Consider the following 6,307-nt stretch of genomic DNA (forward strand, 5'->3'; position numbering starts at 1 on the left):
AGATGACATGATACTATACATAGAGAATCCTAAAGATGCTACCAGAAAACTACTGGAGCTAATCAATGAATTTGATAAAGTAGCAGGATACAAAATTAATGCACAGAAGTCTCTGGCATTCCTATACACTAATGATGAAAAATGTGAAAGTGAAATCAAGACAACACTCCCATTAACCATTACAACAAAAAGAATAAAATACCTAGGAATAAACCTACCTAAGGAGACAAAAGACCTGTATGCAGAAAATTATAAGACACTGATGAAAGTAATTAAAGATGATACAAATAGATGGAGAGATATACCATGTTCTTGGATTGGAAGAATCAACATTGTGAAAATTACTCTACTACCCAAAGCATTCTACAGATTCAATGCAATCCCTGTCAGACTACCACTGGCATTTTTCACAGAACTAGAACAAAACATTTCACAATTTGTATGGAAACACAAAAGACCCTGAATAGCCAAATCAATCTTGAGAACGAAAAACGGAGCTGGAGGAATCAGACTCCCTGACTTCGGGCTATACTACAAAGCTACAGTAATCAAGACAGTATGGCACTGGCACAAAAACAGAAAGATAGATCAATGGAACAGGACAGAAAGCCTAGAGATAAACCCACGCACATATGGTCACCTTATCTTTGATAAAGGAGGCAGGAATGTATAGTGGAGAAAGGACAGCCTCTTTAATAAGTGATGCTGGGAAAACTGGACAGGTACATGTAAAAGTGTGAGATTAGATCACTCCCTAACACCATACACAAAAATAAGCTCATAATGGATTAAAGACCTAAATGTAAGGCCAGAAACTATCAAACTCTTAGAGGAAAACATAGGCAGAACACTCTATGACATAAATCACAGCAGGATCCTTTTTGACCCACCTCCTAGAGAAATGGAAATAAAAACAAAAATAAACAAATAGGACCTAATGAAACTTCAAAGCTTTTGCACAGCAAAGGAAATCATAAACAAGTCCAAAAGACAACCCTCAGAATGGGAGAAAATATTTGTAAATGAAGCAACTGACAAAGGATTAACTCCAAAATTTACAAGCAGCTCATGCAGCTCAATATCAAAAAAACAAACAACCCAATCCAAAAATTGGCAGAAAACCTAAATAGACATTTCTCCAAAGAAGATATACAGACTGCCAACAAACACATGAAACAATGCTCAACATCATTAATCACTAGAGAAATGCAAATGAAAACTACAATGAGATATCATCTCACACCAGTCAGAATGGCCATCATCAAAACATCTAGAAACAATAAATGCTGGAGAGGGTGTGTAGAAAAGTGAACACTCTTGCACTGCTGGTGGGAATGTGAATTGGTACAGCCACTATGGAGAACAGTATGGATGTTCCTTATAAAACTACAAATAGAACTACCATATGACCCAGCAATCCCACTACTGGGCATATACCCTGAGAAAACCAAAATTCAGAAAGAGTCATGTACCAAAATGTTCATTGCAGCTCTATTTACAATAGCCCAGAGATGGAAACAACCTAAGTGCCCATCATCGGATGAATGGATAAAGAAGATGTGGCACATATATACAATGGAATATTACTCAGCCATAAAAAGAAACGAAATTGAGCTATTTGTAATGAGGTGGATAGACCTAGAGTCTGTCATACAGAGTGAAGTAAGTCAGAAAGAGAAAGACAAATACCGTATGCTAACACATATATATGGAATTTAAGAAAAAAAATGTCATGAAGAACCTAGGGGTAAGACAGGAATAAAAACACAGATCTACTAGAGAACGGACTTGAGGATGTGGGGAGGTGGAAGGGTAAGCTGTGACAAAGCGAGAGAGAGGCATGGACATATATACACTACCAAACGTAAAACAGATAGCTAGTGGGAAGCAGCCGCATAGCACAGGGAGATCAGCTTGGTGCTTTGTGACCACCTAGAGGGGTGGGATAGGGAGGTTGGGAGGGAGGGAGACGCAAGAGGGAAGAGATATGGGAACATATGTATATGTATAACTGATTCACTTTGTTATAAAGCAGAAACTAACACATCATTGTAAAGCAATTATACTCCAATAATGATGTAAAAACAAAAAACAAAAAACAATGAATGTGTATGTAGTTTGGAGGTTTCTATCACAATTCAGGGAGTTTTCTCTTTTTTTTGCCCCATGTCCTGTGAGGCACTGTAGTGTGGAAGCTCCCTCTCTTATCCCTTCTGAGAGGTACAGCCTTGGCCTTCACACAGGCTTCCAGATGGCCACGGATACGTGCGATTTTTATTTTTAAACCTGGCTTTTTAGGAATCACCCCTGGGTCAGAGTAGCTTATTGCTCAGTCACCACTGGGTCAGAGGCTGTGTTTAAGCCCTTTGCGCTAGTGCAGCTTCTGCCCTAGGTTAATAGCTCTGCGTACAACTTGAGAGATACTTTCAAGTCCACCCCACATCCCACTCTGACTGTTTCTGGACGGTGCAGCCTAGCACATGAATGCATCCTTCCTGACTACACAATTGACTGTGATCCCAGAAGCCGCTCCTCTTAGCTGTCTTTCTCTGCTTGCTTCTACTACACTTCTGCTCTGCCATTGTTCTTGTACAATGGAGCTACCAGCCTCCTTTTAATTTCTCTCCACCAATATCCCATTGGTTTTTACCACTGTTTTAGGTATGGGGTGCTCTACACTGTTCCAAATGAAGTCAATCCCTCAGGCAGAACTGTGGCATTCTTCAGTCCTTATGAACCGCCTTTGCCCTGAGCAGAACCCCTATGCCACTGCAGCAGAGCTGGGGACAGATACTTATATTTATTAAAATGACACCCTCGCTCTATGAGTGAGCACTGGATGAGGTGGTAGCCCCTGATGTTCTTGGTTTTCCCCTCCTGGCATGGAACCTCCACCCTCCAAGCAAGTTGGGATGGGGGTGATAGGACTCCAGTGTTCTCAGCCTCTGCACTTGGAGGAGAGCTTCCATCCTACGCATTAGAGCTGGGTGAGGAAGGGAAACTCCATCCTTTTAGCCATGCTTGCCCAGAATAGATCTTCTGAAACACGAGGCCGCGGAAGATAAGAAACGGCAGCCTGCCCTTCTCTGTGGGAAATTTTAGCTCCAAACTGGGGGCTGGAGGGAGAGGGGGCCCCTGTCTTCGTGGCTGCACATGGCTGGAGCAGAACTTCTATAACATGAAGCAGCTATAGAGAGGGGCAAAAGAGTGGGTTCTGGCTCAGATGTCATAGACTCTCACTGTTCTTACCAAGATTAAGTAGATTTTTTTGAATGAATCTTTCTCCCTTTGCTGTATGCCCTTAGGACAATTTTCAGAGATTTTAAATGCTTCTTTTATCATTTTCAACAGTGATTTGTTTTTCTTACTCCTCTATTCTGAAAGTTTTGAAGCCACACAATCTATTATTTGGTTAGAGAGAGATAGACTCAATTCATTCACTTGACAAATATTTATGGAGTATCAACTATGTGGCAGGCAATGATATTGGTATGGCTAACCTCTATTAACTTACTGTTTCAGAGGTTTACACATGTCTAGCACTCAGATCTCTAACAGGGGGGAGTGAGCCTCAAGCAAAGGGCCATGTGTATTTGGTCTTTGTAAATCACTATGGTATGCAGCACAAAGTGAAAAGTCTATGCTTTTGTTCAATTCGTTCCTTCCTGATGTCCCTACTTGACTAACAGCACATTTTCAAAACTGCATTTTTCTGAAATGCTCGTTTCCTCTTGCCTTTATTTAGCAAATCATTCTGGATTTTCCATTATTTGTCGCTGATACCAAAGTCACTGTGTCACCATCTTTGAGTACCCAATGTGGATTAGGTCTTTACATATGCAGTGTCACCAAGGCTAGCATTAATCTCATGGTTGAAGTATTCCTATCCTATTTTGCAGATGGGAAAGCTGAGTCTCAGACAGCTAAAGGGACTCACCTAATGTTATAGCAAGTAATTGCAGAGCATAGAGCTTCCTGCCACCAAAAGCAGTTGTCTTTCCTTCATGCCAACCTACCCTCATTTTCGACTTCTGAGAGCTTCTCTCAGAACTACAGCAAGTTTAAGAAAAATGGTTTTCAACACCTTGAGTCATCTACAACAGCACATGCTTTGAAAGTCTGCTGATTTTCCCAAAGCATACACATGATCTGCCTCTTCATGCTTGTTGCACACAAAATGAATAAGGAAGAACCAAAGGAGTAAAGAGGAGGGACCTCGTTACACCACCCCAAAACCCCCAGATGACCCCAATAAGGAAATGATCTGGCTGATTTACAAACATGTAGCCCACAAAATGGCAAATATAACTCAACCACAACCAATCTGGGCCTCGTTAGCTGAGTTGTAACAAGAACTTGTATGAATATCTTTATGAAACACTTATTTAGGACAAGAATTCTGTTGAATTCAGAATTTTATCCTGCAGCAAAAAAAAAAAAAAAAAATCAGTTAGGAATGGTGAAGCATATCTACATCTCTGGTTTTGGGTTTTTTAAATTGATTTGATTTGAGCATCTTCAAAATCCTGCATCCTAAAGATCTTAGTCCTTCCATAGGATTTGAGTGGGTCAGTTGGATCTTATTGGTTGGTTCCTTTAAACTAATCTAATCTCACACCTTCTCCACCAACCTGCAGAATCAATAAAACAAGGAGGGGTAAAACTGGAAAGAATTTGAGTGGACGCCTCTGAGGAAAATGTGGGTTTGTTTCCTTCCGTGGCAGGAAGAAAAGTTGACATTTCAGTAAATTGTATTAGACTATAAACTTATTAGGTGTTAGACTGCTTATCCCCTAAGTTCTATAAAACACCTGAAATAGTATTACTTACCTATCAGGAGGTCTTCAAGTATTAGTTGACTATTGCAGCCCAAATCTCCCCTTCATTGCCATAGCTGATGGAACCAGGGGTTAAGTCACTTTAAAGGTTTGCCCCTAAATCTGCTCTGTTACCAGTCTTCACCTGCCATATGGCTTATTCATACCTTTTTTTTTTTTCTTTTGCATCTCTCTGGGAGTTCCAACAGGGGGTTGGAATGTCTCACACACAGTCTGAGCTGCTTTCTGGTCATCTCTCCCTTCCCTGTCTTCTGGCTGTTGTTTCTGTTGTCTAGAGTGTGCTGTTTTTCTGCTCAAGCATATTGATGCCCTAGGGGTTGGATTGAGAGGGCCCCAAATGCTAATTCTTTCCCCATGGCGGGTAAGTTGCCTATGCCATTTGGGGCATGGAGAGGTAGACTAGAATTATGGCCCTTGGGGCATCTTACTCTTAGAAGGAGTAAGGGAAGAGTTCAGCTGCCTAGGCCACTTTTTTCTTACTTATCAGTTAAGCTTTTCCAACTCTCCTGGGAGGGAAAAAGGGACAGTGAATGACTGAGAGTGTGACTTTCACCGAGTTCATTCCACAAAGAAGAAAACTTCAGGAGTGATGGAGAAGCATTTACCCCCTAATGCCCTGCAGTGTTTTGCCAAATGCCCTCAACATGGTAATGCTGATTTACCCTTGGCCTCTAATGCCACTGGGGCTCCTAGGTCTAGATCCCAGGGATTCATCTCTCTCTCTGACCACTTCACCCCTCTCTCCTTCCCCTTTTCATACACTGTTCTTTTCATAAGGAGGAAGCCTACAGCCAAATCAGGGTGGGAGGATGGCTAGTCATAATTCTACCAAGTTTTGTTTTGTTTTCCATTTTATAACCAGTGTGTTGAATGTTCAGTAGAGCACAAACATGAAAAATATTATTTGTTCCAGTGACTGCCCCTAAAAGGAGCTGTTGAATCTCACTCTCTCTTCCCTAAATGACATTTTAGGAAAAACTTTATGCTCATTTTCAGATATTTAAAAAAATGCAATATAATACAATTGATCCAGCTTAAACCTTCAAAATCATATCCAACTTAATCATCTTCCTCCCAATTCAGGAGACTCATTGTCTACCGTGGACGAGTGTGCTTTTCTCTTTCACTTTTCTTCCTTTCTTCCCTTTCTTCTCTAGTGTTTTTGGCCCTTAAAGAAGAGTGGGGAAGAGGGAAGCAAAATTCTTCTATTTAAGTGGCGCTCTTTGATCCTTCTTCCCTTGGCAGTCAACACCCAGGCACAGCAGAAGCCTGAATGCTGGGTCTCCCATTGGGCTCAACACTTGGAGTTCTTAATGGGATCCTGCAAGGGCCTCACACTGCACAGTGCCTCCTGTGGGAGATGCACCCTGGCATGATTTCTTATAATCCTCCCTCCACCCTGAGTTCCCCTTCTCATTGGTAAATCCCACATTTTTCTGGATGGAATACCTGGAAGACAGCTTAAGACT

This window comes from Pseudorca crassidens, chromosome 2 (assembly GCF_039906515.1).
Source record: "Pseudorca crassidens isolate mPseCra1 chromosome 2, mPseCra1.hap1, whole genome shotgun sequence".
Taxonomy (NCBI): domain Eukaryota; kingdom Metazoa; phylum Chordata; class Mammalia; order Artiodactyla; family Delphinidae; genus Pseudorca; species Pseudorca crassidens.